General features: G+C 44.3%; 1 protein-coding gene across 1 annotated transcript in view; it reads right to left on the bottom strand.

The window, feature by feature from the left end:
- Nucleotides 1-19,388, bottom strand: part of htr2cl1 (5-hydroxytryptamine (serotonin) receptor 2C, G protein-coupled-like 1) — a 100,103-nt gene extending 80,715 nt beyond the window's left edge. Inside the window, exon 1 of the mRNA XM_076987477.1 lies at nt 18,685-19,388. The gene's annotated coding sequence lies outside the window, so the exon portion shown is untranslated. The remainder of the gene's footprint in view (nt 1-18,684) is intronic.
- Nucleotides 19,389-20,725: the final 1,337 nt, after the last annotated feature.

The following is a 20,725-nucleotide window of genomic DNA, read 5'->3' on the forward strand; positions in this document are numbered from 1 at the left end:
ACACACTCTCTCTCTCTCACACACACACACACACACACACACACACACACACACACACACACACACCTACTTATAGGTTTAACATACACACTGCCCTAGCCATGTATACCCATTACTCTTTGACTAAAACACACACACACACACACACACACACACACACTTCTACCTAAATGTATGTATAGTTTGTATGCATATTTATAGTATATGTATAGTATATGTCATTCATGCCAGCAATGTCAGTCGTATCAGTCATATCAGGCATGCCATGCCAGTCATTTCAGTCCAGTCATATCAGTCATATCAGTCATGTCAGTCATATAAGTCAAATAATCAAATCATTACAGTCATGCCAGTTATGTCAGTCATATCAGTCATGTTAGTCCACATTCATACTTTGAATACACGGACAGTCATGTTAGGCATGCAAGGTGTGCAAGGAGTGAATTAACAAAGCATAGTCTCTGGCTCCCTCAATCTCTCTCTGTCGGTAATATACAGGCCCAATTATGTATAGACACATGCAGGCCTTCCTATATTGTTCACATAGATGCAGCCCTAGCCAGATGTGCTATTTCTGTGTCTCCTTTTCTCACACAAGCAGATGTCAGTCATGTCAGTCCAGTCATGTCAGACATAAGTCGTGTCAGTCATATCAGTCATGTCATGCCAGTCATGTCACTCATATCAGTCATGTCATTACAGTCATGCTAGTCATGTCACTCATTCCAGTCATGCCAGTTGTCAGTCATATCAGTCATGTTATTTTTGTTCATCATGCCAGTGAAGTCATTCCAGTCATATCAGTTATGTCAGTCATGCCAGTCATGTCAGTCATGTTATGGCAGGCTTTGCAGACTACGTTCATACTTTGAATACACGGACAGTCATGTTAGGCGTGCAAGGTGTGCAAGGAGTGAATTAACAAAGCATAGTCTCTGGCTCCCTCAATCTCTCTCTGTCGGTAATATACAGGCCCAATCATGTATAGACACATGCAGGCCTTCCTATATTGTTCACATAAATGCAGCCCTAGCCAGATGTGCTATTTCTGTGTCTCCCTTTCTGACACACGCAGATGTCATCACAAACTATCTGTAGAGTACACACTGGCCAAACCCAAACAGCTTCTTTTCACTTTTATTTTCCAATATCTTTCACACTGTAGGGCCTAGAAACAAAATACTACTTCTATTGTATTCCTTGGCTCAAGCCAAGATGTACTGCTTAAATCAAAAAACACACAAACACACATACACACAAAGCTACTCACAGCATGTGATTTACTTCTGATCTGAATCATTTTGCCAATTTTTTGGGCTTTTTTGCCTTTTTCGTGTGTGAACCCGCAATTGCCGCTTGCGGCTATATTTAGGGTTCACACACACATAGTGTGGGAACCCTATTGTAATTGCTGGTATTTTTCTTATTTTTCTTATTCTTTTGCCCATTTTTTGACATAAAATGCATCGTGCAGCCTAGACCGTAATGCCTAGAAAACCCAATCTTGGCAAAAAGGTTCAGTTACCTCCAAGGACCAGATTCCCATACAGGGACCCCAAATTGGCCTGATGGTGGCGCTATAGCAGACCATATTGACTTTTTGTCCATATCTCCTACACCGTAGGTCCTAGAACCAAAATTCCAGTTCCTATGCATTCCTTGACTAAATTCAATAGGACAATTAATATACAACCATTAAGCTCCGCCCACTTAGATTTCGAGTTAATTTGCATAATGTGCAAAATCACACACATCTTTGAGCGCGAACTAGTCCCTGGATTTTTCACATACGTGCACATATGTGGTATCAAAACGTTCAGAAGAGTCTGAACTTTAAAATGTATCCAACAAAAATGCTAATTTCTTCACTACCTAGTCAGTATAAGCCAATCAAATGAGGGGGCGTAAATTCAATAGTAAATTTTGCACATATGGAACTCTAACTTAAGAAAACTTGCATGTAATGAGATGGCACTTCACAGACAGCTTCCGTGTGAGGGTCTGGGGCAGCTCGCAGTGGTTGCCATACCTCACCTGCTAGGGGGCGCTATAACATGCAAAAATTTGCCCCATGCACTCAGATTGGCCGATCCACATGAAACTTGACAGACATCATCTATGGGCCTCTGGAAACCAGGTCCTAAAGCAGACATGCCATACTTCCAAAATGGCTGACGTAATCGGCCAATCAGTGATCGGCACGCGTTTGACAGGCTTACCATTGGTCGATCTGCACGAAACCTCTTGGGTGTGGACAAGTGCACGCCCCCTATGACATAATCCAGCCGGGTGTCGATTGGCCACTGGGGGGCGCTATTGCAAAAAAAGCAAGTGTATCCCCTACATAATTCCACTTGGGAACATGCAATTGGACTCTTTTGATTCCTTGCAGTAGTGCGAACAACTTTCCCATTACATGTCCTATTAAAAAATGCAGTTTATTTACAGTTAATAATAGTTTGAAATCATCATTTTTCATACTCCTCCTAGGATTTTCATACTATCATGTCAAGCAAAGTCTTATAATACTCTACAGAGTGTGAAATCAAAAAACAATCCAAAGATTTTGAATTTGAGGACACTTATACCTGCTAAATATTTTTTTAATGGACAGCATCGATACATATAATATTCATATTCTTAAAGCTCTTTCATATTTTACCCAATTCTGACCAAAATGCACAAGCCCATTCAGAATCCCATCCTGAACAAATTTGTCAAGTTTCATCTAAATCGGTTATCGTATGGCTCTACAGTGCAGTATTATATACAATGCATAAGAATGCATGTAAAGTCCCTCTGTCACCTTCTCCTTCTCACACGCACGCAAGCTGAAACTCACACTCTCAGTCTCTCTCACACTCTCACCCACATTCCCCCTCCCATCTCTGTGCCCTAAGTAAACATTGCTCTGGCTACCTAGATCTCTCTGTGTCTATTAACCAGGCACACACACATACAGGCACAAGCAGGCCTTCCTATAGCATTCACAATGACACTTCCCTAGCCATACCCACCCATATCTCAGTGACTAACACATGCTCATACAAACTGATATTTGGCTTCTTTTTTGTCTCTCTCTCTCACACAAACACACAGACACACACACCTTTATACCTATATGTATGTATAGTTTCTATGTATACTTATGTATGTATGTATTAGTATATGTTGTCATAGTTTCAGTACATGCACTACCACACACACACACACACACACACACACACACACACACACACACACACACTTCTACCTAAATGTATGTATAGTTTGTATGCATATCTGTCCAGTCATAACAGTCATGTCAGTCCAGTCATGTCAGTCATTTCAGTCCAGTCATATCAGTCATGTCAGTCCAGTCATGTCAGACATAAGTCATGTCAGTCATATCAGTCATGTCATTACAGTCATGCCAGTCATGTCACTCATTCCAGTTATGTCAGTCATATCAGTCATATTACTTTTGTTCATCATGCCAGTGATGTCATTTCAGTCATGCCAGTCATATCGGTTATGCCAGTCATGTCAGTCATGTAATGCCAGGCTTTGCAGACTACATTCATACTTTGAATACACGGGCAGTCATGTTAGGCGTGCAAGGTGTGCAAGGAGTGAATTAACAAAGCATAGTCTCTGGCACCCTCAATCTCTCTCTGTCTGTAATATACAGGCCCAATCATGTATAGACACATGCAGGCCTTCCTATATTATTCACATAGATGCAGCCCTAGCCAGATGTGCTATTTCTGTGTCTCCCTTTCTGACACACGCAGATGTCATCACACACTATCTGTAGAGCACACACTGGCCAAACCCAAACAGCTTCTTTTCACTTTTAGGTCTAAAGGACCTTTTGGGCTTCCTTTTGCCTATTGAGGCCAAAATATGCCTATTTGTGTGTGAACCCGCCAATCGCCGCTTGCGGCTATATTTCTTTCTTATTATTCTTTGTCCCATTTTTTGACCTAAAACGTATTGTGCAGCCTAGACCGTAATGCCTAGAAACCCCAAACTTGGCAAAAAGGTTCAGTTAACTCCAAGGACCAGACTCCCATACAGGGACCCAAATTGGCCTGATGGTGGCGCTATAGCAGACCATATTGACGTTTTGTCCATATCTCCTACACTGTAAGTCCTAGAACCAAAATTCCAGTTCCTATACATTCCTTGACTAAATTCAATAGGACAATTAATATACAACCATTAAGCTCCGCCCACTTAGATTTCGAGTTAATTTGCATAATGTGCAAAATCACACACATATTTGAGCGCGAACTAGTCCCTGGATTTTTCACATACATGCACATATGTGGTATCAAAACGTTCAGAAGAGTCTGAACTTTAAAATGTATCCAACAAAAATGCTAATTTCTTCACTACCTAGTCAGTATAAGCCAATCAAATGAGGGGGCGTAAATTCAATAGTCAATTTTGCGCATATGGAGCTCTAACTTAAGAAAACTTGCATGTAATGAGATGGCACTTCACAGACAGCTTCCCTGTGAGGGTCTGGGGCAGCTCGCAGAGGTTGCCATACCTCACCTGCTAGGGGGCGCTATAACATGCAAAAATTTGCCCCATGCACTCAGATTGGCCGATCCACATGAAACTTGACAGACATCATCTATGGGCTTCTGGAAACCAGGTCCTAAAGCAGACATGCCATACTTCCAAAATGGCTGACGTAATCGGCCAATCAGTGATCGGCACGCGTTTGACAGGCTTACAATTTGTCGATCTGCACGAAACCTCTTGGGTGTGGACAAGTGCACGCCCCCTATGACATAATCCAGCCGGGTGTCGATTGGCCACTGGGGGGCGCTATTGCAAAAAAAGCAAGTGTATCCCCTACATAATTCCACTTGGGAACATGCAATTGGACTCTTTTGATTCCTTGCAGTAGTGCGAACAACTTTCCCATTACATGTCCTATTAAAAAATGCACAGTTTATTTACAGTTAATAATAGTTTGAAATCATCACTTTTCATACTCCTCCTAGGATTTTCATACTATCATGTCAAGCAAAGTCTTATAATACTCTACAGAGTGTGAAATCAAAAAACAATCCAAAGATTTTGGATTTGAGGACACTTATACCTGCTAAATATTTTTTTTATGGACAGCATCGATACATATAATATTCATATTCTTAAAGCTCTTTCATATTTTACCCAATTCTGACCAAAATGCACAAGCCCATTCAAAATCCCATCCTGAACAAATTTGTCAAGTTTAATCTAAATCGGTTATCGTATGGCTCTACAGTGCAGTATTATATACAATGCATAAGAATGCATGTAAAGTCCCTCTGTCACCTTCTCCTTCTCACACGCACGCAGCCTGAAACTCACACTCTCAGTCTCTCTCACACTCTCACCCACATTCCCCCTCCCATCTCTGTGCCCTAAGTAAACATTGCTCTGGCTACCTAGATCTCTCTGTGTCTATGAACCAGGCACACACACATACAGGCGCAAGCAGGCCTTCCTATAGCATTCACAATGACACTTCCCTAGCCATACCCACCCATATCTCAGTGACTAACACATGCTCATACAAACTAATATTTGGCTTCTTTTTTGTCTCTCTCTCTCACACAAACACACAGACACACACACCTTTATACCTATATGTATGTATAGTTTCTATGTATATTTATGTATGTATGTATTAGTATATGTTGTCATAGTTTGAATACATATACTACCACACACACACACACACACACACACACACACTTCTACCTAAATGTATGTATAGTTTGTATGCATATCTATAGTATATGTATAGTATATGTCAGTCATACCAGTGATGTCAGTCATATCAGACATGCCAGTCCAGTCATGTCAGTTATATCAGTCATGTTCTGCCAGTCATGTAAGTCATGTCATGCCAATCATTTCAGTCCAGTCATATCAGTCCTATCAGTCATGTCAGTCAAATCTTCAAATCATTAGTCATGCCAGTTATGTCAGTCATATCAGTCATGTTAATTTTGTTCGTCATGCCAGAGATGTCATTCCAGTCATGCCAGTCATATCAGTTATGTCAGTAATGCCAGTCATGTCAGTCATGCCAGGCTTTGCAGACTACATTCATACTTTGAATACACAGGCAGTCATGTTAGGCGTGCTACGTGTGCAAGGAGTGAAATAACAAAGCATAGTCTCTGGCTCCCTCAATCTCTCTCTGTCAGTAATATAGAGGCCCAATCATGTATAGACAAGTGCAGGCCTTCCTATACTGTTCACATAGATGCAGCTCTAGCCAGATGTGCTATTTTTGTGTCTCCCTTTCTGACACACGCAGATGTCATCACACTCTACATCTGTAGAGCACACACTGGCCAAACCCAAACAGCTTTTTTTTCACTTTTAGGTCTAAAGGACCTTTTGGGCTTCCTTTTGCCTATTGAGGCCAAAATGCCTATTGGTGTGTGAACCCGCCAATCGCCGCTTGCGGCTATATTTTTCATAAAAATTGCTTTATTTCACAAAACATCAGCTGTCTCTGCGAAGCATGACAATATAGGCATTCTGATTCTGTCATAAGGAATAATAGATCTTGTTTTATTTACTGAAACAAGCACTTTACTGTTACAGCTTTTTGTCTTTTTAATAAAATAAACAAATGAAGCAAAGACAGCTTGGAGAGGAAATTATTTTTCTGATTTAAGTTTAACTAATACTTCCATTTTTACCGTACAACATCCTTGTCTATCGTCACGAGGTCTGAGGCGCAGGAATGAATGCAGCCCTCGTTATCAAGCCAAGTTCTCCATGAAGACACCCTTCTGATTTCTGTGGAGAGCTGGTAGCAGCATGAAATCTGACCCATGTGGACGCCTCGTAATGCATGAAAAACCCTGATTTTGGTGAAAAACTACTTTTCTCTACATTCAGCAGTAAAATCAGAACCATGTCTGCTTCTATGTGTACTACAGCAGAAGCTTCTGGTACCAAGTCACTGCGTTTGCAGGTTATAAAGATGCAAGGTCTCCATCAGCAATGGGGCAAATCCTTAAACCTTTAGAATCTCCAAATCTTTATCACACACAGATGAAACTCTACTACTCTACCAAGTGCCAACGGAAGAAACATCTGAGAGTGTCAAAACTCTGTGAAAATGTGGTGGGAACCCTGTCAAAAGGAAGGAGAGAGAGAAACCTCACGGGCCACAGAGCTGCTCAGAGTGTCCCAGACCAACATGGCGGCCACATCACAACATGTGCTGCAACCACGCAGAATGGGAGCCTCCATCGCCATGCCAACTGAGGTCACGGCTTTCACGGCCCACATGCTTACATTTTTAGACCCACTACACACCATCTTCACAGAAAAAAGACGCTGATGAGTTACAGTCAACTGGGACAATGTTTCTGCTCCAAAACAGCTTTCATAACCATTCACAGTTTCACACCAATACCAGCACACTGTGTCCCTTAACCTCACTGAGGAGTTCAGTGAGTCAAACTGATACAGGGTCTGTGTGAGGACGAACGCTCCATTCAAGAAGATTCTTGTCTCGCTGTCTTGTGGGACAGGACATAGTCTGACATGTGGACAAGGTGCTGTGGCCTCAACCAGTGAGGACAAGAGAGATGATGCTAAGGGGGTCAAATCCAGGCTTTCGTTGGTCTCTACAAATGTTTTTGCTGTTATACTATATTATATATATACTATATATATATATATACTATATACTGTTATACTATATTCAATGCACATATGTTCTATTGTGATTTTCAGTGCATAATGTAACTTTAGGAAATGCAGGGATTTATTGACTGATTTTACAACCAGGAGAGAAATAAAACAAAAATCTGTGTAGAGTGCTGGTTTTGGTTTAATATATTCATGTACTTCAGTCTAACAATAACTCTGAAAAAATCAAAGCCAGCCCATATCAACAGTGTTCTAGACAGAATCAGACCATGTGAACACCATGTGTGTTACATGGTGACATAATTGGGGACTTGATAAATCATTGCATAATTTTTAGTGATGTGTTTCATTTTGGAAAAGATCTGAGGTATTCTACTGCATGTGTGGATGTGGTTGTGTGTCTAGAGTTTTGACCAATTGAGCCCTGTTTTCAAAACCATGCTAAATTAATCATAAAAGAACTATAAGGTAATTAGCACTCAATCTTTTAAACCATTATTTTTAAATTACCAACATACATTTAACATTAATGATCCTCATAACATAAACAGCACACAACAATTCAACTGCAAACCGCTGTAATTTAGCTATGATTCAAATTTGAATACAGTTGGACCAACTACTTTTTGTAAAATTCCACCCATTGACATTTTGCACATGCCTCATTTCACACTTCCAAGAACGTACCATTTTACATCATTTGCGCATTCTGTCTCCTGAGATGCAGCTAGATATTAAGCTAAACGTTGGCACCTGATCATATCTATCAAACCGAGCTCCTTCTGGAGGAGAATGCTGAATGCAGCCCGACCTCACGTAGGAGTCTAGTGGATCCAAATCACTCCAGTCTCACTGGGGAATTTGGTGACAAGGTGTTGACAGCTAGCTGTCCCTTCTGGGCAGTTGTGTTTCTAGTAACCAACTAGAAAGCTATTTCCCAAACCTACAGCGCAATTTCTTCCATCTAACACATGAATTCGACCCGTGATCGGATTTGAAGACACCCTGCAATGTGCTGTGCACACCTGGACTGCAAAATGACTTAAGACATCATTATTTGGGATTTGTGCCGGAAAAGGGCACATCAGGAAAACGCTGAATGTCACAGGGCAGACCTGGTGTTCCAGGCTCCGGGTCGCAGCAGAACGCCTGTCAGATGCGGCCGCTGAGGGTGTCAGTAGAGCAGGAGCGATGGCCTGTGGAGTATATGTTAACTGACAGCACGATTAGCCCTCGCTTCATCTCATTAGGGCAGATTTATTCGTCAGTGCTGATGCTTCAAAGAGCCCAGACAACAATCTCCAGAGGAGCGTTAAGGCCTGACCGATAAAACCTGTTTACTCCATCACCCACAATCCCCCGCCCCACGCTGCTCTTTGCCCTCCCTGTCCGTCCCCTTTCATCCTTGTGATTAGCTCGTCTCTGATCCCTCCAGCCTCAGTACTGTTCAAACTCAGGCTGAATTCACATTGGCTGTCAACACGTCTTAATTGATTTTGTAATTAGATTAAATCTAGATTTTGGAACCAATGCTGAAGTTCCCTAATGGCTAAGTTCTGTTAATTTTACACTTTTCACATTATACTCTCTGTTTATTCTGGAAATGCATGAATAACGTTTAACAAAACTAGACAGTCAAAATGGAGGCACTGAGGAATCTTGGTCTTTGCTGTAGAAATTGTGCATCAGAATGTGCTGTGTTTGGGACATGTGATATACAGTCCATATATCAGATGGACGCATCTAATTAAATTGGGGATATTGGAGGGTTGGGTGGAGGGGGAGGGGGAGGGGTGTTGGGTGGGGGGGGGGGGGGGTGGCAGAATACTGATGAAAGGGCTTTTAGAAGAATCAGATTTATCGCCTCCACTCGCAGTTCCCAGACACGCTGCTGATTGGATCTAATTGTGGAGTAAACTGTACTATCACTGGCAATTTTGCATATGCTCTCTACTAGACAAGTGTTGGGCATAATCTCTGCATGGGAAAACCACAGACCCAGGAGCCATAGACCCAGGAGCTGACAAAAGAAAACCAGCGTGATGGCCAGAGGTGTGACACCCAGACGTACGGCTTAGATCCCGCTGTCAAATCTTCTGAAAAAGTCCACTTGAGCTGAACTTGAGTTCCTGAAAATATGCTAATGCTCTTTCCACAGTCAACCACCTATCTACTTTCTCCCTTCTCTCTCTCTCTCTCTCTCTCTCTCTCACACACACACACACACACACACACACACACACAAAGCAGAACCCTTTCACTGAAGTTATGTCTAAGTTATGTCTTAAAACAAGTCCGTTGCAATCTGAGCCATCAGTCAGGGTGTCTGTGCTTTTTTTCCTTTAGTATTCCTACTAAGTGGCTTTATGATTCTTCTTTCAGGCATCTGATTCACATTTACCTCTAATCACCAGTCCTCCAATCACCAAGGTTCAGCTCAAAGGCACCATATTTTTTCAAAGGATGAATCGCTTAACCTTGAAATGCAATATAAAAAGAACTTTTGAATTACTTCATGCCTGCGTATGACTGCATATGGACGTCACATGGACAGACCCGAGTTCGTGAAGCTCAACACAGCACCGGCATTTTTGTTTGGTGTTCAGACCCGTATGTTGTTTCTTTTTTTGTTGCTGTTTACTATTATTTCACAGTCTGCCACATTGTGAGTGCCAGGATATTAAAGCTGAGTACCACAACTGTGTGACACTGGGGCACTTTAGAGAAGAGGGCAACAAGCACAACAAGCACCTCTTCTCCTCCTCTTCTCCTCCTATTCTCCATCCATCACAACCTCCCTGCTCTGTGGCCTCATCAGGCTGGTCCCGCCTCCTCCAGCCAACTACAATCCCCACAATTCTCTGCAGGGTTACAAGTGCATGTTTGTGAATAAGATTGACAGACAGAACCAGTGGGTGTCATCAAAGCGTGAACAAGGTGGAGGTGTGTGTAGGTGTGTATCATGGCAAATCAGGAAGTGTGACAGACAGACACGCAGACAGACAGACAGACAGGCAGGCAGGCAGGCAGGCAGACAGACAGACAGGCAGGCAGGCAGAGATCAGCAGACTTCAGGGCGGAGGTCTCCCACCCAGTCCTCAGACAGAGCCCCAACTGCTCCCCAGCAGGTGGGCGTGGCTCCAGCTCCACGCCCACGTGGCTAGCTAGCTGAGGGACGCTGGGAACTGTAGTCCATCAGCAAAGGACAGACACAGCGAATGCTCAGCAGGGCCCAATATTCACCTGACCCTCATATCACTACACCCTCACAGTCAGGGGGTGGAGGAAGAGGAGGAGGTGCCGGGTGGGGAGGGAGCGGCGAGAGGAGGAGAGTGGGAGAAGAAGAGAATAAAGGAGGACAAACAAACAGACAAAAGAGAAAAGAAAAAAATGAGTGAGTAATCAAGTGGGATGGCGTTTCTAGCAGATGGCTGGAATCTGCATTAAATGTGTGTGAGTCCGAGAGAGAAAGAGAGAGACAAAGAGAAAAATGGGGAGAAAGCAGGAGAGAAAGGCAGAGGGGGGGAGAGACTGCAGCACCCACATTCTACATTAAAGGCTAGAACTCACACACACACACACACACACACACACACACACACACACACACACACACCTTCAAAGTACATCTGTTTACAGAATTATGCATCCGAATATTACAGTGGCAACACAAAGCACGGGGTAGATGGAGAGCAGAAGGAGATAAACAAATGTTATTCCAGGTATGTAAACACCCGAGGAAGAGTAGGGTCAGGAGCAGCCCGGAGAAGAACTCTTCTGCAAGGCTTCCTGTGTTTGCTTACTCAGATTTGGATGAAAATGTTCAGGAATGCTACACTGCCTACTGAAGGCATCCTTAAGATGCAGCTGACGTCCCTGTGTTTCTGCCCACCACCACAGCCATGGCAACACCGCCATGATACATCTGCTCTCAATCTCCTTCAATCTAATGGAGGAATTTGGGAGGCACCGGGCGGAGATGGCTGGGGGCGGGGGCGGCGGTGTTCGGGTGTAGCCCAGCCGTGGCCATCGACCAGCCCGTGGGGGGGGGGGGCTGTGTGATATCACCAGCCTCTTAAATATCATCATTAAATCACAATCCAGGAAACCTGAGCAAAATCTTGGTGAGGACTTTTACTTTCTGAACCTGGAATGTCCACCTCTGCACTGAATAAGACATCACGCCCACGTTTGAGTTTGCTCTTCATTATTTTTGTCATTCTTTATTATGTATTATGTATTATTCTATATAACCTGCCGATAGAATGTTTCTCGTAACAAAACACTGTGGCCTTCGAAGGTAAATAGTTAAATTGAACCTCTTATCCGAGATAAGAGCCAAGCAAACAAACCCCCGCTGGACTCCATGTAAAGACGGAGAGGCAGGCGGAGCTGAAAAGGACGTGGTGGGCATTATTATTGCGCAGGCAGTCCTAGGGGACACCTGTAATGTTCTTCAGATTAGACACAGCAGCAAAATACCAAAAAGGCTTCATCTTAGTGGAGCACACACCACAGAGTCACCATCATGAGGACATAGGGGTAAGCATTTGAAAAGGGGGCGGGGGCAACAGCTGATTCATACTCCGAAGAGACAAAGACATTAATGACCTTGTTCAGTGATTTTAGACTGGCAGGACTTCCATTCCTTCTCTTTCTCTCTCCACCGTGACTTGAGACACACCCTTTCGTCATATTGGAAAAAAATCAGAAAGACAAGGCCGTATTGCCCTTGACAGTGCTAATTCCAGCACTCCAGAGCGTTTGAGTCCCGGTGTCATTCTCAACAAAGCCAACGAGTATAATGGCAGACGCTTCGTTGTAAGCAAAGCTGCTGGTGATGTCACACGAGGCACCGGGGGGGGGGGGGGGGGGGGGGGGGGGGGGTTTGTAACGGATCACTCTGCTTGTCTCACCGCCCCAGAGAGAACAGCGGACCCCCGCCGGGTTGAGACGCAGGCTGACACCGTAATGCCGGCTTATCCTGGTGGAGGGGTGGGGGGGCAGGAATATGAGAGTCTGTGTGAAGTAGAAGGACAGGAAGGACAGCTCGATGATGATGATGATGATGATGGTGGCGGTGGGGGTGGGGGCCAGAGCACAGAATGAGAAGGTAATAGAAATGCAAGTCCTTGGAGTGATAACGAATGTCCAGCTCTGATGTCTCCTTGCTCGGGCACCTGTAAATCAGCACACCGGAGTGACATCCACTCTCTGCTACTGTCACACGGAACACTTTATGAAAACTTCAGGGACTCTGATTTTACCCAAGGTGCCCTGCTGTCAACACTACCAACTCCCAGTCCACAGCACACACACAGGCACATACACACACACAAAACCACCGAGCAAACATACATATCTTAAAATATACGACGTGCAGCACCATTTCTTAAATATTAGGCTTCACTTCATTTTCAAACATTATTATCATTATGAAGCTGATGGCTTTCGTGGCATATTTTGTTTTATCTATCCTAGGTTTAGGAACAGGCTACATGTCTAGGCAGGTTTAAGTAAGTTTAAGTAGGGCTTAATTAAAAGCACTTTTGGTAAGTTGGACTCTAGAATTTCAAATATATTCTTCTAATATGATGTTATCTCTTAGAGTAGAGAAGGAGATCTGCATTAGCTCTGAACCACACCGAACTAACACAGCTGATCTGGGAACAGTGCTCTGAAATCCTCTGCCCATTTTAAACGAGCAGGCTGTAGTCATACACCATAAACATTAGCCCCACACCACTCGACTCCATCCTCTTACGGTCCTTGTCCATTTTACACTTGACGAATTAACATTACCCGCACCGTTAGTACTGATTCAGGAGCTGTGTATATGTGAGGGGTTGTGGTACTGCAGAGTGGAACAGACAACACTCTGAAGTACGGTGGCCTGTTAGCATGTTTAAAAACAGAGCAGCGGACTGGAGGGCGGAGACACAAAGTCTCGCTCTGGCACCGTCTGGATCAGAAACACATCTATCATTACAAGGCAAGCAGTTGCAGCCCGCCGGGTCAGCGGGTCAGCACAGAGGAAAAAAAAAAAAAGTTTGGTACACAGGCTGTGTAGGGATGTGGATGTTAATTGGCCATATGCACTCTCACACACATTCTCACACACACACTCTCTCTCTCACACACACACACACACACACACACACTCACACACCTTCTTCCCTCATCCGTCAATATTCCGACCTTTCCTGTGCTTTAAACCCCTGTCACATATGGGCTTCACGCCCACCTGCCTGTGTGTACAGGGATGAAACCTGCATGGTGAAACATGCCTTCAATTTGTCCACTGCATTTACAACTGACCCGTAAGTCCACTAAGCTGTACACAGACCGAACACCACGAGAACGGCGATGGCGGTTAAGCGACGTTACAGTACAAAGCAGCTAACCAGGTGTTCAAGTGGAGGAACGTGTCCTGCAGAAGATGAGACAATGTCTCATATAACACACTCGGGTTAGAGGGACGAGACCCCCACATGCGCTTATTCATACCCCCAGCTCAAGGTCACACAGAGGTATGATCCTTTGGCGGTTTTCCATTGGCACATCTGTACGGTTCCTGCAAAGATCCACAGAGAGCACATTTGCCAGGAATGGCAGGTCGGCAACCTCCGACGCTTTCTGGCGTATTTATAGGAAGTTATTGGAAACATTTTCATGGGAGGTTGCTAAGAGCAAAGCAGAAATGTGCAGGGTTAGACGCGCAACAGCAGAGCACATGCCAAACTCGGGGTGACTCATGCACTAAACCCACCGCAGAGCAATCTGAACTGATGTTCCATTACACGAGCTTTAAAATGATAATAAATGTGATATATTTGGGACGTCAATGCATATCTGGAGTGGCTAGGTTGGAAAGATGAAGAAGAAGCAAAGTATGAAACATTAATTTTTCTTTAAGAAGAGAGAGAGAGAGAGAGCAAGAGAGAGAGAGAGAGAGAGAGAGAGAGAGAGAGAGAATCCTTGTCAAAGGGACAGAGTAACAGTGTCGGATGCCATCAGACTGAACTGCGTTTAGACTCTTCTTACTAGTTACAGCTATCTCATTTTCTAATGAATTAAATCCTTGCTGTTTAGACGGGAACACACTGCAGGTGGGACCATAATCACAACAAATTTAGGACCCCCCCCCACACACACACACACAGGCTGACACTGGACTTTTATGCGTACCCCTTTGTCAGTGTGTGTGGGTGTTTATATTTCATATTCATATTTATCTGCTGATGGCAGTCAGTCTGTCCCTGTTCCAACACTTACCCTGCCCCTTGGCCCTTCAGCTGTCAATGGCTGCACCAAAGCCCCTCCTCTCCATTGGGAAGTGGGCGGAGCATCAGGCTCTGACACCTCCCCAGGGACAATCTAGTACAGACCAAGTGACAAGGCGGTGGAGCAGGGCCAGATACCCAAAGGTACCAAAGTTCTCTAGCACTTTAGCAGATATATGGCTTAAGGATGTCTTAGATGTTTTACAACAGCAGCAGCAAAATGTTGCTGCGTAGTTTTGTGTGTGTTTCCTAGCCGCCGTGTTCTACACTGCAGTGTAATACCTCATAATTACCAACGGCACGTGAGGAGGGCACGTCTGCCTTCGACTTATAAACAGGTTACCTTCTCACTCAGCGAGTGGTGTGCTGTGTGCATGCGCATGTGATTTGGACAACTCGGTTAGGGCTCATAGCAGAACACGTGTCATGGATTGGGGGGTGTGAAGATCCACACGCGGATGGGTGTGGGTGAAGGACACGTGATGATGGGTTTGGCTAGAGGGAACTGGTGGAGGAAATGAAAGCAGGACTCCGGGAATCACAAAGTGAACAAAACGCACTGCACGTCCCCGCACCGTGTGTTCAGAGAATGTGTGGCATGTCAAGAAGGTCCAGCGCTGGCCTGGTGTCCCACCTCGGCCCTCCCGTTCAAAATGTTCCGGCCCGGAAACGTGTCTCGTTTTAAGCCCTGTGCATGTATGCGCTCTCCGCTCCCCGGAGGGTCTGCAGTCTGAAGCCTCCCTCTGCACCTCTGTGCCTCAGCTGGATTAGAGGGCTGGAAGGAACTGTCAGGTTGTGGGAGGCAACCAGACAGGAGCTGATAGGAAAGAAAGGGGGAGAGACAGAAAGGGGGGGGGGGGGTGAAAGGGAAAGAAAACTACAGAGAGAAAGAAAGAGAGAAAAGGGAGAGTGAGATCAAAAGGAAAAGAGAGGGGGGAGAGATCAAGAGCAAGAGAGACAGAGAAAGAGAGAGAAGAGAGGGAGAGAGAAAGAAAAAAGGGTTCTCCCCAGAATGCACACCACAAATACCTACTTATGCCAACAGAGTCAGTGTGTGCCTCTGTGTTTGTGTGGGTGTGTGCACGTGTGTGTTTGAGTACGGACAGCAGGTGACAGAAATGCTCACACGAGCCTACATGGAAACAGAAGAGCCAAGTTAGAGGACTTTCCTATGCAGATGGTGCGTTTCAAACCAGCATCCAAACTCAGATACAAGTGAATGCGGCCCGCGATGATTTATTGAAGTTTTTTTATCTCATCTCAACCGCAGGCTCATCCAGCTCACGATGATGTTGCTTCGTATCGATCACCCCACACGTGCGGTCCGAGCTGCCTGGAACTGCTCTCTTAAATGAATAAGTGAGACAATTAATAGCCCACTCGGATGCATGTCTCACATTAAGCAGCTCCTGCCCGGGCCGACCTACTTCGATCCGAACGGAGGAACAACGCTCGCGTTCTGCAGGAGGTTGGAAAAAAATCAAGAAGGCGGCAACAGCGGAGGTACCCATGTAAGAAGAGAAGAACTCAGCCATCTGTCTACTTTTATTGTAGCAATCTCACACACACACACACACACACACACACACACACACACACGCGATGCATCCAAAACAAGCACACACACAAACTCAAACCAAACAAGCAGTGATGACGTTCCAAAAAAAAAGTATTTTGAAGGCACCATTCATTCCCAGTGGCAAGTAGGTCTCGGTGGGTAAACTCAGACCTGATGGATCACAGCGGGCACTTCCTCCTGAGCTGTGCTGACAAGCTCCAATGCCTCTAACAAGCAGCTCATTAATATTTATATTTAAAAAAACAGCCGAGAGTCGAGACTTTGAATACACAGCACAGTCCCGCTGCACCGTTTATGGAGTCCAGTGAGAAGAGACACATTACGAGGGTTTTGCCCCGATGAAGCACTCGGACAGAAGCGCTACCATAAATGGCAATTTCTACAGTGACAGTGTGCAGAACTTCCATGATAAATTCAGAGAGATGAAGATTCACAAGATGTTTAAGTAGAATTGTCCAAATGGCCTCAGTAGACAGTGCTGCGAGGACAGAGGTGTAGAAGGATGCTCTCACTCTCTCTTCTCCAAAATCCAGTATTTGACAAGACCCACCCACTCCACGATCCACCCATCCACACATAAGCACACACACGCATGCACAGAGATGGAGAACTGTGTGTGAGTGTGTTGTCAAATACTGGATTATGAAAATTACACCTGAGCGACGAAAGCCTGGATTAACGCGGGATTTAATCTGACCTTATAACCTGAACTACCTGATGGGACCACTAATACACATACAAAAGCACATATAAGCCCACAGTTCTGGCCCATGATAAAGGAGGACAAGGTTTCGTTTGGTTTCATTTCTCAGAATGAGATGTAAAAGTCTATATGAATCGGGTCGGTAAGGTTTTGCCAGGAAATGTCATTTAATCGCGGAACATGGGGATGCACAATATGACTACACTCGACTAATTCCGATGAATCCCTTTTACGAGAACAAAGAAAAACTGGATAATCCTAGATCTGTTCCTACGTGGGGGAAAAGCCGTCATCATGCGCAAATCCGCATTGGTTCACATCAGCAGCACTTAACCATATAGCATTTACCCAACAATACCATCATCATCCTCTCTGTCTGCACCCCCCCCCCCTCTCTCTCTCTCTCTCTCTCCCTCTCTCTCTCTCTCTCTCTCTCCCCACGCACGTAAATTATACATATTTCTGTATCTCATTCGAATCACAACTCTCACAATTTCAGCATGTATAACATGATCCGTATCTTCGGTTAATGATGGCTGGATCAGCGTCCCGCAATTGATTCATTTCATTAGATTGTCTGTGGAACGTGCAATTAATCAATTAATCTCAAATCTACCTGCTGTCAGCACACTTATCTACGTCTCGTTAGTCGTAACAAGTGGATGGTCCAGTTGTGCAAAGCTCTGTCACGTCGGCACAACGTAGAACGTGTAAATGCAAAAGAAGGATGTACCCGCGACCCTTTTTAGAGATGTGACTGCATCACAAACCTCTGGGTGACACTTAAAATAGTGTTTTTATACCAGTAGGACAAAAACCTTTATGTTCCAAATGTCAAATTTAATAAACTACTATCAACTAGTTAATACGAGAAATGGCCATTGGTAATTACCATGACACGCAGAAAAGTGTCGTGAATTTCAATCTGTGGCTATTTTGACTACAGCCAGCGGAGCAACCGAGTAAAGTAAAATAGGATAAATATGAATAAGCATCTTCTAACCAAAGTTTCATTGTTTAACAATAATATTGTCTAATGAAAGATACAAATAAATAACGTACGTCACCTTATTTAATAGAATTTTTTGCAAATACCGTAAGAAATGATTATAGCCTCCATTATGTCTTTGGGTTAAGTCATTTTAAAATTGATTATCTACACTAAAGTCGCATTGTTTAATACTATTAACACCCCACTGCTTAAATTGTGTGTTTTTTTACTCTATTAACATGAGTTACTCCCAGTGAGTTTGTGTGTGCCCTCACTCTCTCCCCTGGAGCGCACAAGTACGTAAGGACGTCATATTTCATATCACAACGGATCAATAATCGGATAAAACGAGATAAGCCACGTTCATCGGATATGTTCGCCCGGAGTAGCATTAAAAACCACAACATGTGTTTCTTTCTTTCATTCTTTGCCCCGTTGTTGGATTGGAAATAAATGAACTCACCCATGAAGAAAATCGCGCTCTCACTTTCCGCCTCCTGCCTTCACGTTGCACTGGCCTCTGTGTCCAGTCTCGCTTATTTCGCGTCTTTCATTCACGAATTCCTTCACAACGAGAGCTGGTGGCAGGACGCTGGAGGCTCGCGCTCCCTCTAAACCGGGACGGGAGTGTAGCGCGCGACGGAGCGGCGAGCGCGCGACGTCACTGCGCGCATCTCCCCAAAGCAGCTGCAAGCGTGTCGAACGGCGCGCGATCTAGCGTTGCCCGTTCTCTTCAATTCTGTGTCGCATGACCAAGGACGATGGACGAAAGTCAACGGTCATAAACACACACGTTTCTGGCCGTGCAGTAACTCACGCAGCGTATTATCTTGTTATAGTTTACTTGTAAAAAATCAACCGTAGGTTTGAGCTGGAAAGTGTGTGAGCCACCGTGCCGGAGACGGACTTGGTGAGCGCGTATGTAAGCAGCATCGCTTCACCGACACAAGTTGAAGAGACACTTTGCTTCCCTCCCTCATTCCAAGAGCTGATATCCCAGCCTACGTGAAGATATGGGTATCTGTTCTGTGAAACCATTGCTTGAAAATACGTCCAAAACAAGATTGAACACAGGTTGCGTATGGCTGTAGTCCAAGGCGTTGCAGAATACGATTAGCGTTTATAAGGAATGAGTATTGCACGAATCTTGGCGTCGACCCAACGCTGAGTGCAGTGTTAAAGAATGACTGAGGCTCAGACCCCCGCAGGCTGTCTCGCGTCAGGGAAATATAATTTGTCACAAGTCTCAGGACGCTTTCCTTCACGTCAAGGAACGGTTAAAGAGGCTTGACAAAAATAGACTCAGATATATTGATCGTCCACATTTCAAGATTATGCTTTACGCAATTCCACATATATTCCTTCATATATGACACAGTTATTCATATATTACACACACACCCACACACACACTCAGGAGCTGAAATAAATATAACGTGGAAGGGAACTTGTATGGACGAAAATGCGCAGATGCGGTTTTACAACCTATGATTTGGCAATAGATTTGGTATTTTTATTGATCATTTTGGTGGCCATCGCTATGATCTACTGCTTGATGACCAGGTACCACAATGGCTCACAGAATCAACAGGTTAAGGTTTGTAGGTAACCATGGAGTACATAGGGTCATCTAGCTGTGTATGTCTGAGCCTGCATATTCCTGTTCTCAAACAAAACTGAGTTTATTTCTAGATTGACTAGATTAAGGACAAATATGTTGATTCAAAATGTCAGTGTCAACAAATCCCAAAAAAGTTGGGACAAGTACCAATAAGTGGCTGGAAAAAGGAAATTGAGCATATAACGAACAGCTGGAAGACCAATTAACACTAATTAGGTCAATTGACCACATGATTGGGTATAAAAAGATCTTCTCAGAGTGTCAGTGTCTCTCTGAAGCCAAGATGGTTAGAGGATCAGCAACTCCACCATTGTTGTGCAGAAAGATACCATAATGGTGTTATTCAACATAAAATAGCAAAGACTTTTAAGTTATCATCATCAACCGTGCATAACATCATCAAAAGATTCAGAGAATCTGGAACAATCGCGTAAGGGTCAAGGCCGTAAAACTCTACTGGATGCTCGTGACCTCCGGGACCTTAAACGTCACTGCACCTCAAACAGGAATGCCACTGTCAAGGAAATAACAGAATGGGCTCAGGAATACTTCCAGAAAGCGTTGTCAGTGAACACAATCCACCGTGCCATCCGCCGTTGCCAGCTGAAACTCTACAGTGCAAAGAGGAAGCCATTTCTAAGCAAGCTCAACAAGCTCAGACGTTTGCACTGGGCCAGGGGTCATTTAAAATGGAGTGTGGCAAAATGGAAGAATGTTCTGTGGTCAGATGAGTCACGATTTGAAGTTCTTTATGAAACACTGGGACGGCATGTCATCTGGACCAAAGAGAACAAGAATAACCCAAGTTGTTATCAACGCTCCGTTCAGAAGCCTGCATCACTGATGGTATGGGGTTGCATGAGTGCTTGTGGCATGGGCAGCT

Source organism: Brachyhypopomus gauderio, unplaced genomic scaffold (assembly GCF_052324685.1).
Source record: "Brachyhypopomus gauderio isolate BG-103 unplaced genomic scaffold, BGAUD_0.2 sc52, whole genome shotgun sequence".
Classification (NCBI taxonomy): Eukaryota; Metazoa; Chordata; class Actinopteri; order Gymnotiformes; family Hypopomidae; genus Brachyhypopomus; species Brachyhypopomus gauderio.